Below are 15,615 nucleotides of genomic sequence, written 5' to 3' on the forward strand. Positions count from 1 at the left end.
CAGCTGATCTCTCTACCTTTGTAAAGAAACACAGAAAGTTGGGTTTCTGCCCAGTTTCGAACTGTGGACCTTTCGCTTGTGAGGCTAACGTGATGACCACAACACTACAGAAACCTGCACAGGCAAGCCCCTTCCCCTTGATGATGAAATGCCATCGCTAATACGAAAATTGAAGCAACTGGGAATTCAAGGCAGGAACCAAAAACATCGCGAAAGCCAATTCTCTAATTGAATTAAGAGGTATGCAGTAACTAAAAAGAAATGCTGTTCTGTTTCCAGCTGACAGCAAACATGTTTCCGCCCAGTTTCGAACTGGGGACCTTTCGCGTGTTAGGCAAACGTGATGACCACTACACTACGGAAACCCACACAGGTCACCTCCCTCCGCTTATCAAGAAATGCCATCATTACTACTGTTGCGATCGCCTCCCACGTGCTTTGAAAAGAACAATCGAGAGGCCTACATCCTGAAGCCTGGGCCAGAGTTGTCTGCCTGTTTGGAAATGGCGCCATGACCCCAGGATCCACCCCTAGGGTATGGTTCTGAGTTTGAAGAGGAGGGCATTTGCTAGACACCAGCGTCCTCATCAGGGTTCCCCAATGACGTCACACAGGTAATAAAGAAGCTCTCTTGCATTTTTTCCATATTAAGAGCCAACAGCAAATCTGTTTCTGCCCAGGTTCGAACTGGGGACCTTTCGCGTGTGAGGCGAACGTGATGACCACTACACTACAGAAACCTGCCACGGGCACGCCCTTCCCATTGACGATGAAATGCCATCGTTACTTCAAATATTGAAGTCGCTGAGAATGTAAGCAACACATCAAAAACATCGCGAAAGCAAATGCTCTAATCGAATTAAGAGGTATGCCTTCACTTCGCTACTTAGACCAATCCTCTTTACGCTTCATCTGCTTCCTCTAGGCAACATTATCATGACATCAGACATGTCTTGAACACATACAAGTCTGGATGACCCATAATTTTTTTACTCCTTAATTCTGACAAAACTGACATGCCATTGTTACTACAAACATTACAGAAAGTGAGAATGCAAGTGATGCACCAAAAGCATAGTTGAAGCCAATTCTCCAAACTAATTCTGAGGTAGGCCTGACCTAATACACACATCCTACTCTCCTGCATTAATTCCATAATCAGAGTCCACAACTAATCTGGGTAGTTTTCCAACCCAGCGCTGGTTAAATAGTGGACCGACTAAACGTTGGGTTAACTTCACCAAACAAACTGGGTCTGTTCATTCAACCCAGGAAGATGGGTTGTTAAAATATCCCTAATATGGCTTATATTGACTATAATACTGGATTAATTTCACCCCACTAATGGGATATTATTATTGTTTTTGTTGCTCCACCATATAATGTGAAAAATTATCAAAAAAAGTATAGATTTCTCTGGCACAACTGATGGTCATCAGTTTAACTACACATGATCATACTCACACCAGGTCTAGCATTTTCTTGTACATCTTATTGACTATCTGACCTCTCTGCCTTTGTTAAGAAAGAAAAAAAATTAAGTTCTGTTTTTGCCCAGTTTCGAACTGGGGACCTTTCGCGTATTAGGCGAACGTGATGACCACTATACTACAGAAACCTGCACAGGCCAGCCCCTTCCCCTTGATGATGAAATGCCATCGTTACTACGAAAATTTAAGCAACTGAGAATGCAAGGCAAGAACCAAAAACATCGCGAAAGCCAATTCTCTAATTGAATTAAGAGGTATGCAGTAACTAAAAAGAAATGCTGCTCTGTTTCCAGCTGACAGCAAACATGTTTCCGCCCAGTTTCGAACTGGGGACCTTTCACCACAGAGAAACGCTATCTAATCATAATCAGCCTGGATGGCATTATGTTGGCTTCCAGCTCCACTGTTAGAAACCTTGGTGGAACCTTTGACCAGGACATGTCCTTTGTCCCTCACATAAAAGAAGTCAGTAGGGCAGCTTTGTTCCACCTGAGAAACATCAGGAAAATCAGAGACATCCTCTCTCAGGATGATGCAGAAAAACTCGTCCATGCATTTTAACTTTCAGGCTGGACTACTGTAACTCGTTACTATCTAGATGTCCAAACAAATCTCTGAAAGGCCTCTAGACCTGCTCTTCATGTAAAGTACCTTTATGTCACGTTGTTATGATTTGGCGCAATACAAAGACCTGCCCCTCATGTAATTTTACTACGAAAATTGAAGCAGCTGAGAATGCAAGGCAAGAACCAAAAACATCGCTAAAGCCAATTTTTCTAATTGAATTAAGAGGTATGCCTTAACTAAAGAGAGATGCTGATTTATTTCCAATTGACAGCAAACATGTTTCCGCCCAGTTTCGAACTGGGGACCTTTCGGGTGTGAGGCGAACGTGATGACCACTACACTACGGAAACCTGCACAGGTCACTGCCTTCGCCTTGACAATGAAATGCCATCGTTACTACAGCAATTACACAAACAGCTGAAGCCAATTCTCTAATCTAAATCAGAGGTAGCAATAACCAAACACACAGGTCCGGCATGTGTAGAGCCGACAGCAAATCTGTTTCTGCCCAGGTTCGAACTGGGGACCTTTCGCGTGTAAGGCGAACGTGATGACCACTACACTACAGAAACCTGCCCCGGGCACGCCCTTTCCATTGACGATGAAATGCCATCGTTACTTCAAATATTGAAGTCGCTGAGAATGTAAGCAACGAATCAAAAACATCGCGAAAGCAAATGCTCTAATCGAATTAAGAGGTATGCCTTCACTTCGCTACTTGGACCAATCCTCTTTACGCTTCATCTGCTTCCTCTAGGCAACATTATCATGACATCAGACATGTCTTGAACACATACAAGTCTGGATGACCCATAATTTTTTTACTCCTTAATTCTGACAAAACTGACATGCCATTGTTACTACAAACATTACAGAAAGTGAGAATGCAAGTGATGCACCAAAAGCATAGTTGAAGCCAATTCTCCAAACTAATTCTGAGGTAGGCCTGACCTAATACACACATCCTACTCTCCTGCATTAATTCCATAATCAGAGTCCACAACAAATCTGGGTAGTTTTCCAACCCAGCGCTGGTTAAATAGTGGACCGACTAAACGTTGGGTTAGCTTCACCAAACAAACTGGGTCTGTTCATTCAACCCAGGAAGATGGGTTGTTAAAATATCCCCAATATGGCTTATATTGACTATAATACTGGATTAATTTCACCCCACTAATGGGATATTATTATTGTTTTTGTTGCTCCACCATATAATGTGAAAAATTATCAAAAAAAGTATAGATTTCTCTGGCACAACTGATGGTCATCAGTTTAACTACACATGATCATACTCACACCAGGTCTAGCATTTTCTTGTACATCTTATTGACTATCTGACCTCTCTGCCTTTGTTAAGAAAGAAAAAAAATTAAGTTCTGTTTTTGCCCAGTTTCGAACTGGGGACCTTTCGCGTATTAGGCCAACGTGATGACCACTATACTACAGAAACGTGCACGGGCCAGCCCCTTCCCCTTGATGATGAAATGCCATCGTTACTACGAAAATTTAAGCAACTGAGAATGCAAGGCAAGAACCAAAAACATCGCGAAAGCCAATTCTCTAATTGAATTAAGAGGTATGCAGTAACTAAAAAGAAATGCTGCTCTGTTTCCAGCTGACAGCAAACATGCTTCCGCCCAGTTTCGAACTGGGGACCTTTCACCACAGAGAAATGCTATCTAATCATAATCAGTCTGGATGGCATTACGTTGGCTTCCAGCTCCACTGTAAGAAACCTTGGTGGAACCTTTGACCAGGACATGTCCTTTGTCCCTCACATAAAAGAAGTCAGTAGGGCAGCTTTGTTCCACCTGAGAAACATCAGGAAAATCAGAGACATCCTCTCTCAGGATGATGCAGAAAAACTCGTCCATGCATTTGTAACTTTCAGTCTGGACTACTGTAACTCGTTACTATCTAGATGTCCAAACAAATCTCTGAAAGGCCTCTAGACCTGCTATTCATGTAAAGTACCTTGATGTCACGTTGTTATGATTTGGCGCAATACAAAGACCTGCCCCTCATGTAATTTTACTACGAAAATTGAAGCAGCTGAGAATGCAAGGCAAGAACCAAAAACATCGCTAAAGGCAATTCTTTAATCGAATAAAGAGGTATGCATTAACTGGAAAAAAGACGCTGATTTATTTCCAGCTGACAGCAAAGATGTTTCCGCCCAGTTTCGAACTGGGGACCTTTCACGTGTTAGGCGAACGTGATGACCACTACACTACTGAAACCTGAATACAAGCGGCTCCGCCCCTTCCAATCTAATGATTTCTGACGTGAACAGGTACTTTCATAAAAGCTGCATTTGCTCTTCCAGTTGCATCACCGAAATTTGGTCTTCCTAAGAATAGATGCAGATACTGGCAGGTATATTCAATAAAAGTCTTGAAGTGAAGCATCAGCTGACCTCTGACCTCTCTGCCTTTGTTGAAAAAGAATTACAGAAAATACTGTTCCTGCACAGTTTCGAACTGGGGACCTTCCGCGTGTGAGGCGAACATGATGACCACTACACTACAGAAACCTGCACAGGCCAGCCCCTTCCCCTTGATGATGAAATGCCATCGTTAATACGAAAATTGAAGCAACTGAGAATGCAAGGCAGGAACCAAAACATCTGTTTCCAGTTGACTGCAAACATGTTTCCGCCCAGTTTCAAACTGGGGACCTTTCGCGTGTTAGGCGAACGTGATGACCACTACACTACGGAAACCCGCACAGGTCACCTCCTTCCGCTTATCAAGAAATGCCATCATTACCACTGTTGCGATAGCCTCCCACGTGCTCTGAAAAGAACAATCGAGAATCCTACATCCTGAAGCCTGGGCCAGAGTTGTCTACCTGTTTTAAAATGGCGCCATGACCCCAGGATCCACCCCTAGGGTATGGTTTTGAGTTTGAACAGGAGGGCATTTGCCAAACGCCAGCGCCCTCAGCAGGGATCCCCGATGACATCACACAGGTAATAAAAACGCTTCATGGCTCTTGATCTTCGCTTTTTCCCAGTGCCCCAGTTGTGGTAGAGAGCTGTCCCAGCTTTCGAGTAGCAGCAGCGGTGTCCCTGACACCAGAACAATTGCAGTGGTATCAGATGTCGGAAGAGGCCGTCCCACAAGTGTCTCTGGCTTTACATCCTAAACATCAGGTTAAAGAATTGGGTGGGATGGTAAAACTAGCATTAGCACAGGATGATTGGGTTATCACGGACATTCGCGGAGTACTTTATTCGGCTAGAGCCAACATATACTCAATTCAAGTAGAAGCCGTAGATAGCTCAGTTCTGGAGGAGGCCCAGGTCTCTCGGTTTCAGGGTCTATCATTGACTCTCTACCAGAGTCCCTATGGGCGCAGGGCCCAACAGAAGTGGGACTGGTGCAATGTGAACCATTAACTTTTGAGGTGAACACCTCTGATCCAGTGTGGATCAATCAGTACCCCCACAAGCCCCAAGCAGAGGAGGGCATCGCAGACACCATTCAGGGCCTCATATCACAGGGCGTATGATCTCTGACCTCTCTGCCGTTGTTGAAAAAGAATAAGTGAAAACACAGTTTCTGCCCAGTTTCGAACTGGGGACCTTTCGCGTGTGAGGCGAACGTGATGACCACTACACTACAGAAACCTGCACAGGACACCATCTTCCCCTTGATGATGAAATGCCATCGTTAATACGAAAATTGAAGCAACTGAGAATGCAAGGCAGGAACCAAAAACATCTGTTTCCAGCTGACAGCAAACATGTTCCCGCCCAGTTTCGAACTGGGGACCTTTCGCGCGTTAGGCGAATGTGATGACCACTACACTACGGAAACCTGCACTGGTCACTCCCTTCCCCTTGACGATGAAATGCCATCGTTACTTCGAATATTGCTGACAATGCAAGGGAAGAACCAAAAACATCGCTAAAGGCAATTCTTTAATCGAATTAAGAGGTATGCATTAACTGGAAAAAAGACGCTGATTTATTTCCAGCTGACAGCAAAGATGTTTCTGCCCAGTTTCGAACTGGGGACCTTTCGCGTGTTAGGCGAACGTGATGACCACTACACTACAGAAACCTGCACAGGGCAGCCCCTTCCCCTTGATGATGAAATGCCATCGTTAATACGAAAATTGAAGCTACTGAGAATGCAAGGCAGGAACCAAAAACATCTGTTTCCAGCTGACAGCAAACATGTTTCCACCCAGTTTCGAACTGGGGCCCTTTCGCGTGTTAGGCGAACGTGATGACCACTACACTACGGAAACCCGCACTGGTCACCTCCTTCCGCTTATCAAGAAATGCCATCATTACCACTGTTGCGATAGCCTCCCACGTGCTCTGAAAATAACAATCGAGAATCCTACATCCTGAAGCATGGGCCAGAGTTGTCTACCTGTTTGAAAATGGCGCCATGACCCCAGGATCCACCCCTAGGGTATGGTTTTGAGTTTGAACAGGAGGGCATTTGCCAAACGCCAGCGCCCTCAGCAGGGATCCCCGATGACGTCACACAGGTAATAAAGACGCTTCATGGCTCTTGATCTTCGCTTTTTCCCAGTGCCCCAGTTGTGGTAGAGAGCTGTCCCAGCTTTCGAGTAGCAGCAGCGGTGTCCCTGACACCAGAACAATTGCAGTGGTATCAGATGTCGGAAGAGGCCGTCCCACAAGTGTCTCTGGCTTTACATCCTAAACATCAGGCTAAAGAATTGGGTGGGATGGTAAAACTAGCATTAGCACAGGATGATTGGGTTATCACGGACATTCGCGGAGTACTTTATTCGGCTAGAGCCAACATATACTCAATTCAAGTAGAAGCCGTAGATAGCTCAGTTCTGGAGGAGGCCCAGGTCTCCCGGTTTCACGGTAGAGAAAAAACAGATCACCCTGAGGCTGCGTCTATCATTGACTCTCTACCAGAGTCCCTATGGGCGCAGGGCCCGACAGAAGTGGGACTGGTGCAATGTGAACCATTAACTTTTGAGGTGAACACCTCTGATCCAGTGTGGATCAATCAGTACCCCCACAAGCCCCAAGCAGAGGAGGGCATTGCAGACACCATTCGGGGCCTCATATCACAGGGCGTATGATCTCTGACCTCTCTGCCGTTGTTGAAAAAGAATAACTGAAAACACAGTTTCTGCCCAGTTTCAAACTGGGGATCTTTCCCGTGTAATGCAAACGTGATGACCGATACACTACGGAAACCTGCACTGGACACTCCCTTCCCCTTGACGATGAAATGCCATCGTTACTTCGAATATTGCTGACAATGCAAGGGAAGAACCAAAAACATCGCTAAAGGCAATTCTTTAATCGAATTAAGAGACATGCATTAACTAGAAACAGACGCTGATTTATTTCCAGCTGACAGCAAAGATGTTTCCGCCCAGTTTCGAACTGGGGACCTTTCCCAAGTTAGGCGAACGTGATGACCACTACACTACCGAAACCTGAATGCAAGGGGCTCCGCCCCTTCCAATCTAATGATTTCTGACGTGAACAGGTACGTTCATAAAAGCTGCATTTGCTCTTCCAGTTGCATCACCGAAATTTGGTCTTCTTCAGAATAGCTGTAGATACTGGCAGGTATACTCACGAGAAGTCTTGAAGTGAAGCATCAGCTGACCTCTGACCTTTCTGCCTTTGTTGAAAAAGAATTACAGAAAATGCTGTTTCTGCCCAGTTTTGAACTGAGGACCTTTCGCGTGTGAGGCGAACGTGATGACCACTACACTACAGAAACCTGTACAGGACACCCTCTTCCCCTTGATGATGAAATGCCATCGTTACTACTGTTGTGATCGCCTCCCACATGCTCTGAAAAGAACAATAGAGAGGCCTACATCCTGAAGCCTGGGCCAGAGTTGTCTGCCTGTTTGAAAATGGCGCCGTGACCCCAGGATCCACCAGTTTGAGAGAGAGCAAGAAAGACCTTACAAGGTTGTATGAGCAACACCGACGGCTGTCCAGGTGGAAGGAAGCAAGACTTGGTATCACCTAAATCACTGCACCAAAAAGGTTCCGAAAGACAAAAAGGGCATTATAAAACTGAGAGAGAACGATGAGGAGAATGACTGTGTGGTGCAAACTAGTGACAAGCACTCTCTTGTTAATGTCACTAGGCTGCCAAGTGTCCAAGCTCTCCTTAACTGCACAGGCTTCTCTCGATGCCCTGTTTCCTCCTATTTTTCTCACTGGTGCCATGCATTTCCCGAAGTCCTCTGCCTCTTCCAGCAGCCACACTGTTTCAGTTGGGGCAAGGAGGAAATTGTGCAGGATGCATGCTGCCATCGCAAGCGTGTCCACGTGCAGTTCCCAGGCAATTTTGGAAGTTCCACTTCGCCCAGAAGCGTTGTGCTACCTCAATCATGTCTTTCCTTTTGCCCCACCTAAACCCGAGAAGGTCTGACTGAAATTCTTCTTTTTCTTTAATTATATAACATTATTGATTGTAATATCTTTACATTCTATGTGCAAAGTTCCAATGAGGTAATAGATCATTCTTGTGTCTGTGACACCAATGTTGTTTGTGTTTGTTTTGTATTTCGAAAAGCAACGTGAGCGCTGCTTTTGCAGAGGAGAGATCTTCTACAAAAGTGTCGGCATGTGCCTCTGTTGATCTGGCTCTGCCCACTGCATCAGTGTGACGGTCTGTTTCTCCCGCTCCAAGCCTATCTATAGCACAGACTGTTTCCGTAGCAGAGTCTGTACTGGGGCCGACTACATCTGGCGAGAGATACAGGCCCCACAGGTCCTGGAGCCCAAGAGAGAGGTGGGGGCTTGCACCAGCCCAAGAAGGAGCCACAGACAACAGCAGACCTCTGATTTGGAAGACCGTCTTTTATCAATTCTAGAAGAGCCAAATATGAAACCTGACAGTAAGCTCGATGAGTGTTATCACTTCTCACTGAGCCTCATCCCACAACTGGACCAAAACAGGAGGCGGCAGGCAATAATTGGCATTTTAACTTGCTGCATGACATAGAGAGCAGCACCGCTTCAATGCAGCAGTCAAGAAAGCAACAAAACTGCACCTGACCTCAATATCCCTCACACCCCGCTCCTTCCGATGACATGATTTCTGACATGCATCGGTGCTTTCATGAAAGCTGCGCTTGCCCTTATCGGTGCATAACCAAAAACCTGATCTCTAAACTGACAGATGTAGATATTGGCCAGTAAATGAAGGAGGAATCTGGAAATGAAACATTACATGATCTCTGTTGCGTGTTAAGCGAACGTGATGACCACTACACTACGCAATCCTGCAAGGGTTATGCAATTCCCCTTCTGAAGAAATACCATCATTACTACGGAACGTCCAGAAAGCAAAAATGCAAGTGATGCAGCAAACACAGAGCTGAAGCCAATTCTCTACTCTAATGCAGAGGTAGTCCTTACCAAATACACAGATTCTGCTCTCCTGCATTTCCCCATAATCAAAGGCAACAGCCAATCTGTTTCTGCCCAGGTTCAAAATGAGGCTCTTTCACGTGTTAGGCAAACGTGATAACCACTACACTACGGAAACCTGCACAGGGTGTTCCTTTCTCCTTTGCGATGAAATGCCATCGTTACGACAGCAATTACAGAAGCTGAGGATGCAAGCAATGGACCAAACAAACAGCTGAAGCTAATTCTCCAATCTAAATCAGAGATAGCTCTTACCAAATACACAGGTGTGGCTCTCCTGCATTTTTTTTTTTTCAATTTTTAGAGCCGACAGCAAATCTGTGCCTGCCCAGGTTCGAACTGGGGAGCTTTCACGTGTAAGGCGAACATGATGACCAATACACCACAGAAACCTGAACACAAGCGACTCCGCCCCTTCCAATCTAAACTGAACAGGTACTTTCATAAAAGCTGCTTTTGCTCTTATTGTTGCATCACTGAAATTTGGTCTTCCTACAAATAGATGTAGATACTGGCAGGTATCCTCACGAGAAGTCTTGAATTGAAGAATCAGATGATCTCTGACATCGTTACTTTGAATATTGAAGTAGCTGAGAATGCAAGCAAAGCACCAAAAACATCGCTAAAGCCAATTCTCGAATTGAATTAAGAGGTATGCATTAACTAAAAACAGACGCTGCATTACTACAGCAATTACACAAAGAAAACAGCTGACGCAAATTCTCTAATCTAAATCAGAGGTGGCACTTACCAAATACACAGGTCCAGCTTGTCTGCATTTTTCCCATATTTAGAGCCGACAGCAAATCTGTTTCTGCCCAGGTTCGAACTGGGGATCTTTCACGTGTAAGGCGAACATGATGACCACTACACTACGGAAACCTGAACACAAGCTCCTCCGCCCCTTCTGTCAGGTTTAAGCCACCTAGAAAATTATTAAACTAGTTACAGGACGTTGCAGCTCTAAAGGGCGGGGAAATACACAGCTGCAACGTAGTAGATGAATAGATGCTTGTTGAATAATCATATTCACGTTACGCCTCTGAAACATGACACACGAACACTTTGAGGAGCTAGTTCATAACCAAAGTAATCTGGTTTCAGCCTCCTCCTGTTTTCATGTTCCTCTTCGAAGGTCGTTGCTTATCTTCCGGAGGTATGATCTCAGTTCCTGTAAGAAAAACACAAGTTTCTGCATTCCTGCAGGGTTAGTAAAAGTAGAGCAATACTGTGATAATCATTTTATGTATTTTTATTCTAACACCTTCCAATCTAATGATTTCTGACGTGAACGGGTACTTTCATAAAAGCTGCATTTATTCTTATTGTTGCATCACCGAAATTTGGTCTTCCTACGAATAGATGCAGATACTGTCAGGTATACTCATGAGAAGTCTTGAAGTGAAGCATCAGCTGACCACTGACCTCTCTGCATTCGTTGAAAAAAAAAAAACAAAAAAACAAAAAAAAAACACAGAAAGTTGTGTTTTTGCCCAGTTTCGAACTGGGGACCTTTCACATGTGAGGCGAAAGTGATGACCACTACACTACAAAAAACTGCACAGGACACTCTCTTCCCCTTGATGATTAAATGCCATGGTTAATACGAAAATTGAAGCAGCTGAAAATGCAAGGAAAGAAGCCAATTCTCGAATTGAATTAAGAGGTATGCATTAACTAAAAACAGACGATGATTTATTTCCAGCTGACAGCAAAGATGTTCCCACCCAATTTCAAACTGGGCACCTTTCGCACGTGAGGCGAACGTGATGACCACTACACTACGGAACCCTGGACCGGTTACATCCTTCCGCTTATGAAGAAATGCCATCATTACTACTGTTGCGATCGCCTCCCACGTGCTCTGAAAATAACAATAGAGACGCCTACATCCTGAAGCCTGGGCCAGAGTTGTCGGCCTGTTTGGAAATGACGCCATGTCTCCAGGATCCACCCCTAGGGTATGGTTTTGAGTTTGAACAGGAGGGCATTTGCCAAACGCCAGCGCCCTCAGCAGGGATCCCCGATGACATCACACAGGTAATAAAAACGCTTCATGGCTCTTGATCTTCGCTTTTTCCCAGTGCCCCAGTTGTGGTAGAGAGCTGCCCCAGCTTTCGAGTAGCAGCAGCGGTGTCCCTGACACCAGAACAATTGCAGTGGTATCAGATGTCGGAAGAGGCCGTCCCACAAGTGTCTCTGGCTTTACATCCTAAACATCAGGTTAAAGAATTGGGTGGGATGGTAAAACTAGCATTAGCACAGGATGATTGGGTTATCACGGACATTCGCGGAGTACTTTATTCGGCTAGAGCCAACATATACTCAATTCAAGTAGAAGCCGTAGATAGCTCAGTTCTGGAGGAGGCCCAGGTCTCCCGGTTTCAGGGTCTATCATTGACTCTCTACCAGAGTCCCTATGGGCGCAGGGCCCAACAGAAGTGCGACTGGTGCAATGTGAACCATTAACTTTTGAGGTGAACACCTCTGATCCAGTGTGGATCAATCAGTACCCCCACAAGCCCCAAGCAGAGGAGGGCATCGCAGACACCATTCAGGGCCTCATATCACAGGGCGTATGATCTCTGACCTCTCTGCCGTTGTTGAAAAAGAATAACTGAAAACACAGTTTCTGCCCAGTTTCGAACTGGGGACCTTTCGCGTGTGAGGCGAACGTGATGACCACTACACTACAGAAACCTGCACAGGACACCATCTTCCCCTTGATGATGAAATGCCATCGTTAATACGAAAATTGAAGCAACTGAGAATGCAAGGCAGGAACCAAAAACATCTGTTTCCAGCTGACAGCAAACATGTTCCCGCCCAGTTTCGAACTGGGGACCTTTCGCGTGTTAGGCGAACGTGATGACCACTACACTACGGAAACCTGCACTGGTCACTCCCTTCCCCTTGACGATGAAATGCCATCGTTACTTCGAATATTGCTGACAATGCAAGGGAAGAACCAAAAACATCGCTAAAGGCAATTCTTTAATCGAATTAAGAGGTATGCATTAACTGGAAAAAAGACGCTGATTTATTTCCAGCTGACAGCAAAGATGTTTCTGTCCAGTTTCGAACTGGGGACCTTTCGCGTGTGAGGCGAACGTGATGACCACTACACTACAGAAACCTGTACAGGACACCCTCTTCCCCTTGATGATGAAATGCCATCGTTACTACTGTTGTGATGGCCTCCCACGTGCTCTGAAAAGAACAATAGAGAGGCCTACATCCTGAAGCCTGGGCCAGAGTTGTCTGCCTGTTTGGAAATGGCGCCATGACCCCAGGATCCAACCCTAGGGTGTGGTTCTGAGTTTGAAGAGGAGGGCATTTGCTAGACACCAGCGCCCTCAGCAGGGATCCCCGATGACGTCACACAGGTAATAAAGACGCTCCATGGCTGTTGATCTTCGCTTTTTCCCAGTGCCCCGGTTGTGGGAGAGAGCTGTCCCAGCTTTTGTCTAGACCTCTCCAATGATATTCTAATTGCTTCAGACAATGGATCAGCCTCCATACTTCTCCTTTTGGATCTTAGTGCTGCTTTTGACACCATAGATCACAATATTTTATGAGCATCACTGAAATTTGGTCTTCCTACAAATAGATGTAGATACTGGCAGGTATCCTCACGAGAAGTCTTGAATTGAAGAATCAGATGATCTCTGACATCGTTAATTTGAATATTGAAGTAGCTGAGAATGCAAGCAAAGCACCAAAAACATTGCTAAAGCCAATTCTCGAATTGAATTAAGAGGTATGCATTAACTAAAAACAGACGCTGCATTACTACAGCAATTACACAAAGAAAACAGCTGACGCAAATTCTCTAATCTAAATCAGAGGTGGCACTTACCAAATACACAGGTCCAGCTTGTCTGCATTTTTCCCATATTTAGAGCCGACAGCAAATCTGTTTCCGCCCAGGTTCGAACTGGGGATCTTTCACGTGTAAGGCGAACATTATGACCACTACACTACGGAAACCTGAACACAAGCTCCTCCGCCCCTTCTGTCAGGTTTAAGCCACCTAGAAAATTATTAAACTAGTTACAGGACGTTGCAGCTCTAAAGGGCGGGGAAATACACAGCTGCAACGTAGTAGATGAATAGATGCTTGTTGAATAATCATATTCACGTTACGCCTCTGAAACATGACACACGAACACTTTGAGGAGCTAGTTCATAACCAAAGTAATCTGGTTTCAGCCTCCTCCTGTTTTCATGTTCCTCTTCGAAGGTCGTTGCTTATCTTCCGGAGGTATGATCTCAGTTCCTGTAAGAAAAACACAAGTTTCTGCATTCCTGCAGGGTTAGTAAAAGTAGAGCAATACTGTGATAATCATTTTATGTATTTTTATTCTAACACCTTCCAATCTAATGATTTCTGACGTGAACGGGTACTTTCATAAAAGCTGCATTTGTTCTTATTGTTGCATCGCCGAAATTTGGTCTTCCTACGAATAGATGCAGATACTGTCAGGTATACTCATGAGAAGTCTTGAAGTGAAGCATCAGCTGACCACTGACCTCTGACCATAGATCACAATATTTTACTACAGAGACTGGAACATGAAATTGGGATTAAAGGAACTGCAATAAGGTGGTTCAAATCCTATTTATCAGATAGACATCAGTTTGTTCATGTTCACAACAGCTCCTCCTCATGCACTGCAGTCAGTTATGGAGTCCCACAGGTTTGGGTACTTGGACCAATCGTCTTTACGCTTCATCTAGGCACCAAATGCCATCTTTACTACCGCAATTACACAATGAATTGACCAAACAAACAGCTGAAGCCAACATTTTCTATTCTAATTCAGAGGTAGCACTTACCAAATACACAGGTCATACTCGCTCCACGGCTCTCGATCTTCGCTGTTTCCCAGTGCCCCGGTTGTGGGAGAGAGCTGTTCCAGCTTTCGTCTGGACCTCTGATTGTTGCATCACCGAAATTTGCTCTTCCCACGAATAGACGCAGATACTGGCAGGTCTACTCACGAGAAGTCTTGAAGTGAAGCATCAGCTGATCTCTGACCTCTCTGCCGTTGTTGAAAAAGAATAACTGAAAACACAGTTTCTGCCCAGTTTCGAACTTGGGACCTTTTGTGTGTGAGGCGAACGTGATGACCACTACACTACAGAAACCTGCACAGGCCAGCCCCTTCCCCTTGATGATGAAATGCCATCGTTAATACGAAAATTGAAGCAACTGAGAATGCAAGGCAGGAACCAAAAACATCTGTTTCCAGCTGACAGCAAACATGTTTCCGCCCAGTTTCGAACTGGGGACCTTTCACGTGTTAGGCGAACGTGATGACCACTACACTACGGAAACCCGCACAGGTCACCTCCTTCCGCTTATCAGGAAATGCCATCATTAACACTGTTGCGATAGCCTCCCACGAGAATCGAGAATCCTACATCCTGAAGCCTGGGCCAGAGTTGTCTACCTGTTTGAAAATGGCGCCATGACCCCAGGATCCACCCCTAGGGTATGGTTTTGAGTTTGAACAGGAGGGCATTTGCCAAACGCCAGCGTCCTCAGCAGGGATCCCCGATGACGTCACACAGGTAATAAAGACGCTTCATGGCTCTTGATCTTCGCTTTTTCCCAGTGCCCCAGTTGTGGTAGAGAGCTGTCCCAGCTTTCGAGTAGCAGCAGCAGTGTCCCTGACACCAGAGCAATTGCAGTGGTATCAGATGTCGGAAGAGGCCGTCCCACAAGTGTCTCTGGCTTTACATCCTAAACATCAGCTTAAAGAATTGGGTGGGATGGTAAAACTAGCATTAGCACAGGATGATTGGGTTATCACGGACATTAGCGGAGTACTTTATTCGGCTAGAGCCAACATATACTCAATTCAAGTAGAAGCCGTAGATAGCTCAGTTCTGGAGGAGGCCCAGGTCTCCCGGTTTCACGGTAGAGAAAAAACAGATCACCCTGAGGCTGCGTCTATCATTGACTCTCTACCAGAGTCCCTATGGGCGCAGGGCCCGACAGAAGTGGGACTGGTGCAATGTGAACCATTAACTTTTGAGGTGAACACCTCTGATCCAGTGTGGATCAATCAGTACCCCCACAAGCCCCAAGCAGAGGAGGGCATTGCAGACACCATTCAGGGCCTCATATCACAGGGCGTATGATCT

At 45.4% G+C, this 15,615-nt stretch overlaps 21 non-coding genes across 21 annotated transcripts; all 21 read right to left on the reverse strand.

The window, feature by feature from the left end:
* Positions 1–292: 292 nt before the first annotated feature.
* On the reverse strand, positions 293–365 carry trnav-aac (transfer RNA valine (anticodon AAC)). The gene has a single exon. It is a non-coding gene; the product is annotated as a tRNA-Val (tRNA).
* Positions 366–667: 302 nt separating this feature from the next.
* Positions 668–740, reverse strand: trnav-cac (transfer RNA valine (anticodon CAC)). Its single transcript has one exon. It is a non-coding gene; the product is annotated as a tRNA-Val (tRNA).
* Positions 741–1,545: 805 nt separating this feature from the next.
* Positions 1,546–1,618, reverse strand: trnai-aau (transfer RNA isoleucine (anticodon AAU)). The gene has a single exon. It is a non-coding gene; the product is annotated as a tRNA-Ile (tRNA).
* Positions 1,619–2,334: 716 nt separating this feature from the next.
* Positions 2,335–2,407, reverse strand: trnav-cac (transfer RNA valine (anticodon CAC)). Its single transcript has one exon. It is a non-coding gene; the product is annotated as a tRNA-Val (tRNA).
* A 149-nt stretch (positions 2,408–2,556) lies between these two features.
* trnav-uac (transfer RNA valine (anticodon UAC)) lies at positions 2,557–2,629 on the reverse strand. Its single transcript has one exon. It is a non-coding gene; the product is annotated as a tRNA-Val (tRNA).
* An 805-nt stretch (positions 2,630–3,434) lies between these two features.
* Positions 3,435–3,507, reverse strand: trnai-aau (transfer RNA isoleucine (anticodon AAU)). Its single transcript has one exon. It is a non-coding gene; the product is annotated as a tRNA-Ile (tRNA).
* Positions 3,508–4,224: 717 nt separating this feature from the next.
* Positions 4,225–4,297, reverse strand: trnav-aac (transfer RNA valine (anticodon AAC)). Its single transcript has one exon. It is a non-coding gene; the product is annotated as a tRNA-Val (tRNA).
* A 220-nt stretch (positions 4,298–4,517) lies between these two features.
* On the reverse strand, positions 4,518–4,590 carry trnav-cac (transfer RNA valine (anticodon CAC)). Its single transcript has one exon. It is a non-coding gene; the product is annotated as a tRNA-Val (tRNA).
* Positions 4,591–4,706: 116 nt separating this feature from the next.
* trnav-aac (transfer RNA valine (anticodon AAC)) lies at positions 4,707–4,779 on the reverse strand. Its single transcript has one exon. It is a non-coding gene; the product is annotated as a tRNA-Val (tRNA).
* Positions 4,780–5,615: 836 nt separating this feature from the next.
* Positions 5,616–5,688, reverse strand: trnav-cac (transfer RNA valine (anticodon CAC)). Its single transcript has one exon. It is a non-coding gene; the product is annotated as a tRNA-Val (tRNA).
* A 117-nt stretch (positions 5,689–5,805) lies between these two features.
* On the reverse strand, positions 5,806–5,878 carry trnav-aac (transfer RNA valine (anticodon AAC)). The gene has a single exon. It is a non-coding gene; the product is annotated as a tRNA-Val (tRNA).
* Positions 5,879–6,051: 173 nt separating this feature from the next.
* trnav-aac (transfer RNA valine (anticodon AAC)) lies at positions 6,052–6,124 on the reverse strand. Its single transcript has one exon. It is a non-coding gene; the product is annotated as a tRNA-Val (tRNA).
* Positions 6,125–6,241: 117 nt separating this feature from the next.
* On the reverse strand, positions 6,242–6,314 carry trnav-aac (transfer RNA valine (anticodon AAC)). The gene has a single exon. It is a non-coding gene; the product is annotated as a tRNA-Val (tRNA).
* A 1,405-nt stretch (positions 6,315–7,719) lies between these two features.
* trnav-cac (transfer RNA valine (anticodon CAC)) lies at positions 7,720–7,792 on the reverse strand. The gene has a single exon. It is a non-coding gene; the product is annotated as a tRNA-Val (tRNA).
* A 1,989-nt stretch (positions 7,793–9,781) lies between these two features.
* Positions 9,782–9,854, reverse strand: trnav-uac (transfer RNA valine (anticodon UAC)). Its single transcript has one exon. It is a non-coding gene; the product is annotated as a tRNA-Val (tRNA).
* A 417-nt stretch (positions 9,855–10,271) lies between these two features.
* trnav-uac (transfer RNA valine (anticodon UAC)) lies at positions 10,272–10,344 on the reverse strand. Its single transcript has one exon. It is a non-coding gene; the product is annotated as a tRNA-Val (tRNA).
* A 1,745-nt stretch (positions 10,345–12,089) lies between these two features.
* trnav-cac (transfer RNA valine (anticodon CAC)) lies at positions 12,090–12,162 on the reverse strand. Its single transcript has one exon. It is a non-coding gene; the product is annotated as a tRNA-Val (tRNA).
* Positions 12,163–12,279: 117 nt separating this feature from the next.
* Positions 12,280–12,352, reverse strand: trnav-aac (transfer RNA valine (anticodon AAC)). Its single transcript has one exon. It is a non-coding gene; the product is annotated as a tRNA-Val (tRNA).
* Positions 12,353–12,525: 173 nt separating this feature from the next.
* On the reverse strand, positions 12,526–12,598 carry trnav-cac (transfer RNA valine (anticodon CAC)). The gene has a single exon. It is a non-coding gene; the product is annotated as a tRNA-Val (tRNA).
* Positions 12,599–13,379: 781 nt separating this feature from the next.
* Positions 13,380–13,452, reverse strand: trnav-uac (transfer RNA valine (anticodon UAC)). The gene has a single exon. It is a non-coding gene; the product is annotated as a tRNA-Val (tRNA).
* A 1,278-nt stretch (positions 13,453–14,730) lies between these two features.
* Positions 14,731–14,803, reverse strand: trnav-aac (transfer RNA valine (anticodon AAC)). The gene has a single exon. It is a non-coding gene; the product is annotated as a tRNA-Val (tRNA).
* Positions 14,804–15,615: the final 812 nt, after the last annotated feature.

This window comes from Echeneis naucrates, chromosome 4 (assembly GCF_900963305.1).
Source record: "Echeneis naucrates chromosome 4, fEcheNa1.1, whole genome shotgun sequence".
Taxonomy (NCBI): Eukaryota; Metazoa; Chordata; class Actinopteri; order Carangiformes; family Echeneidae; genus Echeneis; species Echeneis naucrates.